A 14932-nucleotide genomic window follows, 5' to 3' on the forward strand; every position below is an offset into this window, starting at 1 on the left:
ACAACATGCCGTTCCCAGAACCCCTCGCACGATAACCGAGACACTTACAGCATATTTATCCATGCTACGACACTATATAAGCTACGTTTTCGCCTCACACCGGATTTTATGCGCCTATTTTACGTGTAAGGCAGGGTAAATTTTAACCTCTGTATCTCGGCAATGAATAGCGATATCAAGAAAATTTTCAATGTTGTTCGAGACTGAGATCTTAAGAGCATATCGTAAACATTTCAGCCCTTCGGTTTCGGGACCTAAAAACCGAATTTTTCGTGTTTTCTCATGACCTAAATGGTGCTACCATAGCGGTGCCGTACACCCATCTAATGCAAAAAAGAACAACTCGATTTCCTCCATTTGCTAAAAGGGAGGAAGTATGTGATATTCGAATTTTGACCCTGTACAGTAGTATAGTTCCAGTAAGACGATCGTTGTGCTGGGTATACAACTGCTCCCTATCCCAAGAACATTCAAAAACACTGACCCTACCTTTCTGTCACCAATAGAACGTGAGGTATGAGTGCCGGAAAAATTAAATTTTTATGCGCACCGTTTTGGTACATACGGCATGCGTACCGACACTGAAGCAGACTATTTGTTTTCTTGGCGGATCATATTTCACCAGACATGGTGTTACCCATAAGGAAATTTGCCCTTGCCACGACTCTAAAATCTAGATGTACCTCTTCGAAGAACGTGAGGGGTAATTTCAAAAGATGATTTCTCAGCTCATTTGCTGAATGAAAAACCTACTGAACACGTCTGGAATGTCAGCGAAACATAGCTAGTTGAAACGTCCCCTTAGAAAAATTATACATAACTGTGCTTAAACTGACACACAATATTTTTAGCGCAACGCAATCTGACTTTCAATAATCCCTACAAAAGAATGGCCCTGACTAACATTAACCTATACGTTTCACAAATCACGTACCTCACAAAAATCTTCGTAACTCTACTGCAATACAGCGAGCGCCACTACTGCCAGCTAAAAAAAAGATTCTAACTACTGAAGGCACTAACTACTGATAGGCATAGTTAGCGAATGAAAGATTTTAATAGAGAACAAACAATGTATTTATCTTAATAGTCATAATATATATATATATATATATATATATATATATCAGTTCATGACATCCAGTCTTACAAATTTCAAAACTCTCTACCCACGTCCACCACTGCTGGCGGCTCACCTCCAACTGCGCAACGCTACGCGCTGTTAACAGACAACTGCCCAGCACTACAATGGCCAACAACAATGCAAACCAGCCACAGACTGCACACAGCACAGCCAGTGATTTTCATAAGAGCGCTACGTGGCGTTACCAATATAAAAACCTAAACAGCCTACTTACATCGTTAATTACCTCCTACTAATCTACCACACTTACGTCAGCAGCGATTGGTGTTGAGGTTATCGTTTCTGACTCTCGACCGCGGTGCTAAAGGTTCGATTCGAGGTACTGGATTTTTTTTCCGCTCGGGAGTATGTGAGTGTGTATTGTCCTAATCGCCGTCGCGCATGTCGGTGAAGTGGCGTCAAATACACTAATCCAAAAACGTTTTGCATCACCCCGGGTCCCAGAACACCTAAAGATTGGCGTTGTTTATCGATATTGTATCACAGACACAGACCCTTCGATCAGAGATATCACTAAACCCTTCCAAAGATGTTAACAACCATGCATGAGCAGCGACTATTAGACAGAGGGGGTCCTACAGCCAATCTGTTCCAGTCATTCCATCAGCAAGGAAGGACACGGCTCGTTTTGTGTATAGTTCAACCATGCGGTTCGATCGCGTCCGCATTATTACCTTGTGACAGGAAGGTCTCTCAACAAGGGAAGTGTTCAGGCGTCTCGAAGTGAACCAAAGCGATTTTTTTCGGATATGGAGGAGGTACAGAGAGACAGGGACTGTCGATGACATCCCTCCCTCTGGCCGCCGAAGGGCTACTACTGCAGTGGATGACCGCTACGTACGGATTATGGCTCGGAGGAACCCTGACAGCAATGCCACCATGTTGAATAATTCTTACCGTGCATCTACAGGACGACACCATGCATCACGGTATAGATGGGTCGAGCAACATGCCGAATGGACTGCTCAGACTGGCACCACGTTCTCTTCACCGAGGATGTCGCTTATGCCGGCCGCGGTGGTCTCGCGGTTCTAGGCCCGCAGTCCGGAACCGTGCGACTGCTACGGTCGCAGGTTCGAATCCTGCCTCGGGCATGGATGTGTGTGATGTCCTTAGGTTAGTTAGGTTTAAGTAGTTCTAAGTTCTAGGGGACTAATGACCACATCAGTTGAGTCCCATAGTGCTCAGAGCCATTTTTTTTGTCGATTATGCCTTCAACCACGCAATCGTCGGAGACATATTTGGAGGCAACCCGATCAGGCTGAACGCTTTAGACACACTATCCAGGAAGTGCAGCATGGTGGAGGTTCTCTTCTGTTTTAGGATGGCATTTTGTGGGGCCGACGTACGACGCTGGTGGTCATGGAAGGCGCCGTGACGGCTGTACGAAACGTGAATGCCATCCTTCGACCGATAGTGCAACCATATCGGCAGCATACTGGTGAGGCATTCGTCTTCATAGATGACAATCCGCGCCCCCATCTTGCACATCTTCAGGAAGACGACATCGCTCGACGAGAGTGGCCATCATGTTCTCTAGACATGTACCCTATCGAATATGCCTGGGATAGATTGAAAAAGGCTGTTTATGGAAAACGTGATCCATCAACCATTCTGAGGGATCTACGCCGACTCGCCGTTGAGGAGTGGGACAGTCTGGACAAACAGTGCCTTGATGATCTAGTGGATAGTATGGCACGTCGAATATAGGCATACATCAATGCAAGAGGACGTGCTACTGGGTATTAGAGGTACCGGTGTGTACAGCAGTCTGCACCACAACCTCTGAGGGTCTCGCTGTACGGTAGTACAACATGCAATGTGTGGTTATCATGAGCAATAAAAAGGGCGGAAATGACGTTTATGTTGATCTCTAGTCCAGTTTTCTGTACAGGTTCCGGAACTCTCGGAACTTAGGTGATGCCAAATTTTTTTGATGTGTGTAAAAAGATTTGCACCAGGCATCCGAACTTCCCAGAAGCGGATTACCGGCCGAATATACTGTATGCACATTTCAGTTTTTACAAGATTTACTACACGTGAATCGATATTTAGTACAATTTTCCACATGTGATCTCCCCAGCAGCCAGAAAATTATTTGGGTTTACTTATCTCAAAACTCAGTGCCTGATACTAACGTGATGACGAAGCACGTTGTGAAGCGAATAATTGGCGTTTTGCAATCGTTTAAGTGTAAGTATGAAAATGTACTTAGGGGGAAAGAAAGTAAGGATTTAAAAGGTGGCTTACGACAACAACAGTACTTCAATAATTATCAGAAAAATACCACATTTCTCACGTCTTTCCGTAGTACAGTGTTCATGTATTCTGATTGACTGTGTGATCACCAGCTGACGCTTCAAACGTAAAGCATCGTGTTAAACCTAGAAGGAAACTGTCGTTATCATAAGTTTGTACATATTTTGTTACCGGTGCTGCTAAAAATATAATTTTGTGCTGCAGGGTTCGAACCGAGTGACACTGGAGATAAAAGTTACTAACTGTTCATCTCGTGCGCTCTCTGTCAGAAACTGTGTGCACTGTATTATCGTTGCTCTTAAGCCACAATCTTATTCCCATACACTACCACCAGATATTCTTGACTACTCTCTGGCAAATCATTTACAATATATCTCGCATCCTTCATAAAGCCACACTTATTTTCTGCAAACCTGAATGTCTTTAATCAGCTAGCATCTGCAGCTGATTTAAATTTGACCCCTGTTTATTAAGAATGGGGCACAGCACTCTTCTATCTAATGATTGGATACAAATTCCCTAAACTTACACAAAAGTTAGCGTAGTCTACACAATCAGATAGTGCTGTTAAATCGAGTGTATTTTCTGTTGTAGCGACGTCTTGTATCGGCAAACCGATAGTTATGCTGTGTGCGTCACAGCTCAACGTGTGGAGTCAGACCTCCACCAAGGTCAGAGCTCTCTCGATACATTGTCATGCAGTCGGGCGCTGTATTCAAATGCTGCTCTGAAACGCTGACGTTCAGTTGTGAGCCGAGTGTTCGATTACGTATCGGGCGTTTCCGTGGCAGGACAATGGGATGCACTTGTCTCGTCTTTTTATCGGAGCCCTTCCAGATTCGTTTCCCGCCCTCCGCACACGAGTCGAGTACTACGGAAACGCAGCGTCCCTAATCGTATTCATCACGATCGTGTGAACAATAGGTTCTCAACTTTCTCCTGTGCTATTACTTGGCGGGACGGAAGCGGCTGGAACGCGAGCTGTTGTCGTGTCCCGTTTCGGCTCTCCGAACCCGGCCTGCTCCCCTGTACTATTTCACGGCCACAGAGATGCCAGAGAGGAATACAGTGCAATACAATTCAACGGTGGACCACAGTTTGCTCGTCTCATACTGTACAATGATCTCTTGACAGTCATGCTCTGAATTCTGTTGTCACAGAGAAAAGAAAATGTCGAACTTGAATGCTATCATCTTTCTATTTTTAAATTATTTTCTGCGATAGTGAAATATGATTTTACGGTCCATCTTACACCGGTGCTGTTCGACAATGGCCGAATGCAAAGCAGAATATAGACTTGCACTTCACAAAGTAGTGTGGTCATCGACAACAGGCAGACTCTAGTAGCCTCTTGTTCTTGTTAGAGAGGTCTTGTATGATGACGTGAACGAGCTACGCACGAAGCTTCAAAGTGACTGTAAATCGCGCTCTGGAAGACTACCTACCGTGTAAGTTGATTATGCACGGGCGAGACACATCGCGGTGCAACGACAAAAGTCGGAAAGTGCTGAGAAAGCGGGGATTGTTGTACCTCCGGATACAAAATGAACGCAGAAATGACGACACCCAAAGTTACTAGAAATTATTGCTTCTACACAACTACTGATACGTCAACCACACAACTTACACCGTAATACGTGAGCGGAAGATCTTGCCTAAAACCCTAGGGACATTTCTGATACCACGTAAAATCGGTAAGTGGATTGAAAGCTTCTATTGGGTCACTTGTACACCAGTCTGGAGTGTCAGAAGCTTACAGTAAGTCGAAAGCTGAAGTTTTAAATTTCGCATTTAAACGAATCATTCACTCAGGTGAATGAAACGGACATACCCTCCTTTGACAGGCGCACAAACTCCCGTATCTAAGATACAGAAATAGGCGCCCCTGGCGTAGAAAATCGGCGGGAACAACTGCAAACAAATGAGTCATCATGTCCAGATGGAATCCCAGTTCTGTATTATTAGTACCATGCAGTTCTGTATTCGTTATTAGCCTCATATTTCTACTTGTCGTGAATACCTCGGAAACCAAGAAGGACACGCGAGACTGAAACGAGCTGTGTTCCGTAGATAATATACTCAGAAACACGCTGATAAGACGTTACAGAACTGCGAGTCGTTCCTTTTACGAGTATAGTGTGAAGCACACCCATGCAGAAACCAGAAAACTTCAGTGCCGCAGTGTGGAGTAGAAAAGATACTGAAATCATTCTGAAGAATCGCCCTTCATGTGTGAAATCTGGTTTCGCAGCACAGAGCGGATCAGGTTGTGTTAGTTACACAAGAACACACAACTTTATTCCTCGAAAACACAATGCACAGTTTCCTCTTTAAAACAACAAGGATCAATTCACGGCTGAGGGCCCAAGTAATTTCTCAATAATAAGGTTTAAATAAGTCCTTTAAAAACCCAAGGATTTTGAGAAACGGCTGAAGGCCTTACTTAAGTAACTTTTAAATATCCTTCAATAATTCCTTTTAAGGCACAAGAATGCAGACAAACGGCTGAAGGCCTTACTTTAAGTAAAATTAAAATATCTTCTCGGTTAAAGGCCCAAATAATATTTGAGATCAGCAAAGGAAATTCTTTAAATGGCAAGCATTTACCAATTTCGGCTAAAATTTAAATTATTTCCTTGGCTGAAAGCCCAATAATATTTCAGCATAATAAAAGGCAACGTTCAAAGACAAGCATTTACACAGTAAAACAGAAAATCATCTTAAGAAAACTTGAAATATCTTGACGACTGAAGGCCCAAACAATTATTGAAAATAATTAAAGACAAACCTTAAGATAAACATTTACACAGTACGACTGAAGGTCATTTTAAGAATTGAAGATAAAGAGAAACGCTACAGACAGGAATTTACACATTACGGCTGAAAGCCACAAATTTTAAAACAAACTCGACTGAAATCCTAAATACAGAGCAAACAAGAATTGTAAATAAAACACTGTTGAAGGCCTAATCTTAAAATACTTCACATAAGGTTCGGCTGAAGGCCATATAATAAACACAGAACAGACAAAATTAATACACGACTGAAGGCCTGGCACAGTACTTGCGACAAAAGAAAATCACAATCACAAAAAAGAGAACAGTGATGCTCAGAAGTGTTCCAAGGGTCGGCCTTGGGAGGAAACTCTAACAACAGTTCAGGTGAGACAGGTAGCCAAGTGTAACACTAAATAATCGTGTGGCAGCACGACCTATGGACGGCTGAAGAACCAACAAACAACCTAACCCATTCCGTTCCACCCAACCAACGGCACGACAACCGAAAATATCAGCGAGGTCGAAGACCGCAACAGCACTACGTCTTGATAATTGGCATCTGAACACAGTCAAGGCACACTTTCTCGTAACCAACAGACTGGCTACTCCAGTACGCAGATAGCATTCATCTTCTCAGCGGAAATCACAGAAGCTGCACACAGTTCCAAGTAAACACTTGCACCAAGAACTCCGACAATCCTAAAACCGGTCACCGTGAAACAACAAGGAGAAGTGACAAGTCACACACAGAGAGTTTCCATAAGCGGTCGGCGATCAGATACACGTCGTCCGATGAGACTACCGACCGAACGACCAACCAAGGTGGTCCCCACTCAGGCTCTGAGTGTCGGCAACGGTCAGGCCATCGTTGGCTGTCCGGAGCTCACTGCAGCTCCAATCCGACTCAACTCGACGTCCGTTCGGAACTCGGAGACACGACGCCCCGGGCACACTGGTTCGGACCCAACCACGCAGAGGTAACTCTTGTCCATTGGCCACGACATCTCTGCACAAGGAAGGAATCGACCCACGTCCGGCAAGATGGCCAACTGACGAGGCCCAGAAACGATCAAAATACCAAATACACGACTCCCAATGAGACTGCCAGCTGAACGACGAACCGGCTGTCGTTCCGTGGGACAGTTCATGTGTGTGGCCAGAGGTCGGCAAGTACTGGCTGTCCGCACCTCACTGGCGCTGCGTGCCGACCGGTCTCATGACACACGACGACCCGGAAATACTAGCGGTCGCTCCAGAGATGGTACGAGAGTGCACTATCGATACGCGCTGCCGCTGCCGCTGCCACACACGGGCAAGCAAACCAGCAACTCAGTGACGCCAGTAAATCGTATTGAAAGAAAACGAGGCGACAGAACCATAAAAACAAGATTATTATTATTATCGTATGCATCAATTACAGTAATCCACATTTAGCAAAACAAAGAAATACATATAAAAATGAACATGTGAAATTATATATAGTACACAAGTTTTAAAACGGCTCAGATTACAGTCGCATGTTGATGGACTCGATCCAGCGGAGTGCCTCGTGGGATGCTTGATGGTGCTTCTCAATGCCACCAGGAAAACGTCTGATGGGACATTCATTCACAATGTGGCTCATTGTTTGGGTGTCACCACAGTCACACACACTGTCACTTGAAAAGCCCCACTTGTGCATGTCGTATTTGCACTTACCCTCTTCGGTCCGATATCTGTTTAACTGCACCCACACCTCCCTTGGTTGGTGGAAGCCTGGAACTGGAACTCTTGGATTGTCTACAAGTTCGTGGTTTCGGTTTCTTGTAGCTTGCCACTCACATTTCCACTCTGCGTCCTGGTCGAATCCTATGGATAGCATTTGCATTCTCATTTCATATGTTGTTCTTCTAGATTTGAGGCGTTTCCTGGGCAGTGATAGCAAATCGCCATGAAGAGGGATCGAGTTGTTTTCAGAAACTTGCTGACAGAGCTTGTAAAGAGTAGCCTTTCGACGGAGGTCTGGTGGAAAGATGTTTGAAAGCACTGCCACCATAGACCGGACTATACCACCAATTACTCTCATAACTGAGTTCAGTTGGACCTCTAATTTCACTACGTGGGCGCTTCGGAGCCAAACTGGTGAACAGTATTCTGCTGCAGAGTATACCAGTGCAAGGGATGCTCCTCGGATGACTGATGTGGTTGCTCCCCATGTACTGCCTACAAGCTTTCTCACAAGGTTCACTCGTGTTTGCATCTTCTTCGCCAAGCTGGAAAGGTACTTTTTGTGTGTTAAAGTTCTGTCCAAAGTGACTCCCAGGTATTTTGGGGTTTCGTTGTATCTAACTGTGCCAAGAGGGCAGAACTGTGATCTTTGCTGATGAAAGGCGATTAGAGAGGTGGAACCAGCCTACCTCGGTTTTAGAAACATTTTGTCTCAGTCGCACATGTCTCAAAATACCCATAATGTTCAGTAAGACTGTTCGTTAGGTGTTCTTCACATTCAGAAAGGTCTTTACTCTGATATGAAATTGCCAGGTCATCTGCATATTGAAATTTTCGGCAGGTCAAATTCGGCAGGTCAGCTGTGTAGAGGTTGAATAACAGTGGAGCAAGAACAGACCCCTGAGGTAATCCATTATTGAGTACATGCCATCTCTTTTTCTCTTCTCCTAGATGTACTTTAAACCGCCTAATGCTTAACATGTTACTTAAGATGTTGCCTAGAGTTTTGCAAGGCATTGCTCTCAAAAATTTCAATAATAGGCCCTCGTGCCACACCATGTCTTAACCTGCTGACAGTTCAATGAACACTATTCCTGTTTTAAGTTTCTTTTGGCACCCGGATTCTGTGTGAGTAGTCAAGGAGAGTACTTGTTCACAGCAGCTTCTATAAGGTCTGAATCCAGCTTGTTCAGGTCGTATCATAGCATTAATTTGATCTTGGATTCGGTTTAGAATCATTCTTTCCAATAGCTAGGTAGAGATATTGGGCGTAAGTTGGTAGTTGTTTGCACCAAGTGCTATTCGGTGTTTTATAGATATTTGTTATTTTAAACTTCCGATCAGAATCACCGCTACCATCACGTTTTCTTTGTCTGATTTCTCCTCGAGGATAACTGAGACATCTTTAAGTTGTTGCGGATAAAGCTGGCAACCCCATATTGAGGGTGGTTAATTCGGGACACTAATTTATAGCTTGGGACGCGCCCTCGCTTCCATAGAGCGTTGTCATCTTCAGTATGAGTCTCTTTCAGTGCTAAGACGTCTGCCCTATTCTCTCTCAAACTCTTAGGTGTATTTCACTCTTATTTCTGGACAGTGCCTCAACATTGAGTTGACATATTCTGAGCACGTTTCGAGGTTGGCTCTGAACAGTGCCGTTTGTATAGGGTTTAATATTGTTGTTAATTTCGTAATCGCTGTTGAAATTATCTTTAAATCGCCTTATGCGAGAGTTAGCCTAATTGGAAAGGACCAAATAGTTGCCCAGGGAGGACTGGCAGTGACCAAGGCACATGAAGATGCTTTCGAAGGAAAAAAAAAGTGACAGCTCATGTGGAGGTCTCTCGCTTGCTCCCCATAAAAACAAGATGACGCGGGATAAACGGACTGACCGCGAACGATTAGTATTAGAGCTCCCACAATATTAGCAGTGACTAGTGTAATATGAAGCATGTATCAAATGTAATCTATGGCCAGCCTCGAGTTTACACCAGCAGCACGTCACCTGAAGAAGACTTGCACATTCCTCGTTTTATACGGCCGGGCACTGGACTGAAATTTACCTCTCGAGCTCCCTAAATGAGGGCCAGTATGTTAGATTAAAAACTTATTTATTCAGCAATTGAATCCGTAGCAGTCGAAATCGTAATGTTAGTCTAGGTCCATGCTTTGATCCAAAATGTTATGTCTTCAGTTCCGACACCGTAATATCGAAGCGTCTTCTCTAAAGACAAAAGTATTCTAAGTTAGTAAAATGCACACGCAGGGGTGGATTTATGAAGTAATATATTTGTACAGGAAAAGTTAGTGATTACACGGAGAAGACAGAATTCACGAGATAGCGATATACACGTGTATAGATGGAAGTGCATTCGCGGAGCTCTCATTTAGGTGATTCATGTGGAAAGGTTTCGTACTTAATTATGGCTGCACGACGGGAATTATGAGATCTTTAAGGCGGCATGGTAGTTGGAGCTAGACGCATAGGAGATTATTTTTCGGAAATCGGTAGGAAAATCGATACTACGAGATCCACAGTGTAGAGACTGTACCGAGAATGCCAGGTTTCAGCAGTAACTCTCACCAACGCAGTGACCGACGGCCTTCACTTAGCGACCTAGAGCAGCAACGTTTGCACAGAGCAGTCAGTGCTAACAGACAAGCAACACTGCGCGAATAAGCACAGGCATCAGTGTGTGAGGCACAACGAACGTCTCAGTTACAACAGTGCGGTGAAATTTGGCGTTAATGGCCCATGGCAGCAGACGACCGAGGAGAGCGCCTTTGCTCGAAGTCGACCACAGCGCCTCTACTGGGCTTGTGACCACATCGGCTGGACAATAGACTACAGGAAAACCGTGGCCTGGTTATATGACTCAAGTTAGCTGGTAAGAGCTAATGGCTAGGTTCGAGTGTGGCGCAGACCCCAGGAAACCGTGGACCCAAGTTGTCAACAAAGCACTGTGCAAGCCCGTGGTGGCTCCGTAATGCTGCGTGCTTTACACGGAATGGGCTGCGTTCTCCGTTCCGACTGAACCGATGGTTGACTGGAAACGATAATATTCGGCTACTTGGAGTCTAGTTACAGCCGTCCATGCACTTCATTTCCCCAAGCAATGATGTCATGCCACTGGGCTACCTTTTTTTCGTGATTGGTTTGAAGAACATTCTGGCCAATTTGAGGGAATAACAAGCTACAGTAGGGCAGCTTGTTTTGAACAGTAGTGCTGCTGACGAGATGAATCTTGTGTATATCGTTATTTATACACTGATTTCGTGTTTAGCCTTTGATGGCTCAAATGACTCTGAGCACTACGGGACTTAACATCTGAGGTCTTCAGTCCCCTAGAACTTAGAACTACTTAGACCTAACTAACCTATGGACATCACACACATCCATGCCCGAACCTGCGACCGTAGAGGTCACGCGGTTCCAGACTGAAGCGCCTAGGATCACTCGGCCATACTGGCCGGCGTTTAGCATTGGACGATGCCACTATGGCTCCAGTGTAACAGGACACATTTTTCTAAAACATGTATGCCTCATCATATTTAAGGCGACTAAACATACATGTATGTCAGTAACAGTTTTCGTAATGGTTTATTTTATTGTTTTGAGCTGTAGACAATCTCCTAGTTGTATTTGTGTTTTTTCCCCCATATTTTGCTGCAGATCTGAAGATGGTCATTGCTGACCGAAACCGGTAGTTTGAGGACTTAAAAGTTTTTGTCCATACGTGAAATAAAGGAAATGTATTCGAGCAAATGGTTTGTCACTCAGATTGCCTGACTTGAATCGCATCCTCGATTGATCGATCATACTGATGCACCGGCAAGAGTATCGCAATTATGGATGGCTATAGACGCAATATGGCTCAGTATTTCTGTAGGGAACTTCCAACGACTTTTCGAGTCCTTGCACCGTCGAGTTGCTGCACTACGCCAGGCAAAGGTAGGTCCGGCACGATATTACGAGGTATTCCACGACTTTCGTCACCTCAGTGTAAGTTTTCAATTGACTGAGAGGTGTGAGCCACAGGCAGGTTGTTAAACTATAACATCCCGAAGCCGGCCTGTAGGAACTGATGTGCAAATTAATAACATTTAAATCCAAGTGCACAACGTTTGAAGTAGCGAGGACATCTATATTCCTATAGAGGGGAAGATTTACAGTATGTGATCAAAAGTATCAGGACACCCCCGAAAAAATACGTTTTTCATACTAGGTGCATTGTGCTGCCACCTCCTGCCAGGTACTCCATATCAGCGACCTCAGTAGCCACTAGACATCGTGAGATATCAGAATGGGGCGCTCTGCGGAACTCACGGACTTCTAACGTTGTCAGGTGATTGGCTGTCACTTGCGTCATACGTCTGTACGCATCGTTTGCACACTCCTAAACATCCCTTGATCCACTGCTTCCGATGTGATAGTGAAGTGGAAACGTGAAGGGACACGTAGAGCAGAAATGCGTACAGGCCGACCTCGTCTGTTGACTGACTGAGACTGCCGACAGTTGAAGAGGGTCGTAACGTGTAATAGGCAGACGTCTATCCAGACCTTCATACAGGAATTCCAAACTGCATCACGATCCACTGCAAGTACTACGCCTTAGGCGGGAGATGAGAAAACTTGCATTTCATGGACGAGCTGCTGTCCATAATCTACACATCACGGCAGTAAATGCAAAAAGACGCCCCGCTTGGTGTAAGGAGCGTAACCACTGGACGACTGAACAGTGGAAAAACGATGTGTGGAGTCAGTAATCACGGTACACAATATTGCGATCCGATGGCAGGGTGTGGGTATCGTGAATGTCCGGCGAACGTCATCTGCCAGCGTGTGTAGTGCTAACAGAGTAGGTGGTGTTATGGTGTGGTCGTTTTTTTAATGGAGGGGGCTTGCTTTGCTCCCGTTGTTCTTTTGCGTGGTACTATCTCAGAACATGCCTAGCATCGTCTTGCTTCCGACTGTTGAAAAGCAATTCGGGGACAGCGATTGAATCTTTCAACACGGTCGAGCACCTGTCCATTATGCACGGCCTGTGGCGGAGTGGTTACACGACAGTAACATCCCTGTAATGGACTCGCCTGCACAGAGCCCTGACCTGAATCACACATAACACGTTTGGGATATTTTCGAACGCAGACTTCGTGCCGGGTCTCACCGACCGACAGCGATACCCCTCCTCACTACAGCACTCCGTGAATAATGGGCTGCCATTCCTCAAGAAACCTTCCAGTACCTGGTTTATCGTATGTCTGCGACAGTGGAAGTTGTCATCAAAGCCGGCCGGGATGGCCGAGCAGTTCTAGGCGCTACAGTCAGGAACCGTGCGACTGCTACGGTCGCAGGTTCGAATCCTGCCTCGGGCATGGATGTGTGTGATGTCCTTGGGTTAGTTAGGTTTAAGTAGTTCTAAGTTCTAGGGGACTGATGACCACAGCAGTTGAGTCCCATAGTGCTCAGAGCCATTTTTTTTAAGTCCCATAATGCTCGGAGCCATTTTTTTAGTGATCAACTTCAAACTGAACTCCAGAATTACCGATGGTAGGAGCCACGAATTTGTAAATCATTTTCAGGCAGGTGTCTAGATACCTTTGATCACATACTGTAGCAGGATGGCCCTTATTCAGGAGGCGCAGTTGAGAGTTGTTTACGTTCGTGAAGCGATCGTGTTATGCGTGTTGCAAGAAGTGGAAACGTCCATGAGCACGTGTTGAAAGTCGACAGCGGCAGCATAGTGGTCTATTAAAGGCTGTGTTTACTGTTCCGCGAAATTGTTGTTTGCATTGGAAGGGATCGCAAGACCGCCACGCGTATATGGAATTGGTGGGTTCAAGAATGTCATTGCTGAATGAAATAGACTGTCTGAAGGGTTCTTCGTGACAAGCACCCTAGAGGAGAGAGAGATCACTCACACGGTCGTGCACAAACGTAGAGCCACGTTGCACAACCAGAGTGAGGAATTCGCTTGTTTGCAGCAGCACAATTGTGTGCAGCAGCACGGCTTGTCAGCATGGAGACCAGCGCTGCTAGTTACCTTTATGTGGCGGCAAAGACAACAATGGACACACCTGTGGCACCGCGTCGGCTCTTGAGACGAATCCCGGCTCTGCGTAGTGCATTCGTGCGTGGAGACTCCGAGGAAGTCGAACTTTGCCAAATTCGTCCTACTCATACGGGCTCAGCTCATGGCATGATGGTATGCAGTGCCACTGGAAACTCAAGACGATCAGTTCTGGTTTACATAGATGGTAACCTTGGTAGCAGGTACTGCATTTCTGACCTGTAAAGCACGGTGGTTATGCTCTATCTTCAAGTTCCGCGTGACGTTATCTTTTAATGTAGCCGTGCGGTCTGAGGCGTTTATTCACGGTTCGAGCGGCTCTCCCTGTCTGAAATTCGAGTCCTCCCTCCGGCATGAGTGTGTGTCTTGTCCTTAGCGTAAGTTAGGTTAAGTTCGATTAATTAGTGTGTAAGCCTAGGGGTCAATGACTTCAGTAGTTTGGGCCCATAGTCCTTACCACAAATTTACAAATTTTAATGTACGGCCGGCCGGTGTGGCCGAGCGGTTCTAGGCGCTGCAGTCGCAGGTTCGAATCCTGAATGGGTGCGTGTGATGTCCTTATGTTAGTTAGGTTTAAGTAGTTCTAAGTTCTAGAGGACTGACGACCTCAGATCTTAAGTCGCATACTGCTCAGAGCCATTTGAACCATTTTTTTAATGTACAAAGGGCGTTTAGTAGGTAACGCACCACATTCTTTCTTAGAGCGAGTTGCTTTTATTCGGGATTCCAGTACACCATATTACTCCCCGCTCTTTTGACTACAAAGTTTTGTTTCTCAACGTAATATCCGTTCGTTGTGATGACAGACCACCTAACTGGCAGGGCCTGTATGCCGCTATCTACATCTACATCTACATTTATACTCCGCAAGTCACCCAACGGTGTGTGGCGGAGGGCACTTTACGTGCTACTGTCATTACCTCCCTTTTCTGTTCCAGTCGCGTATGGTTCGCGGGAAGAACGACTGTCTGAAA

Source organism: Schistocerca gregaria, chromosome 4 (assembly GCF_023897955.1).
Source record: "Schistocerca gregaria isolate iqSchGreg1 chromosome 4, iqSchGreg1.2, whole genome shotgun sequence".
Classification (NCBI taxonomy): Eukaryota; Metazoa; Arthropoda; class Insecta; order Orthoptera; family Acrididae; genus Schistocerca; species Schistocerca gregaria.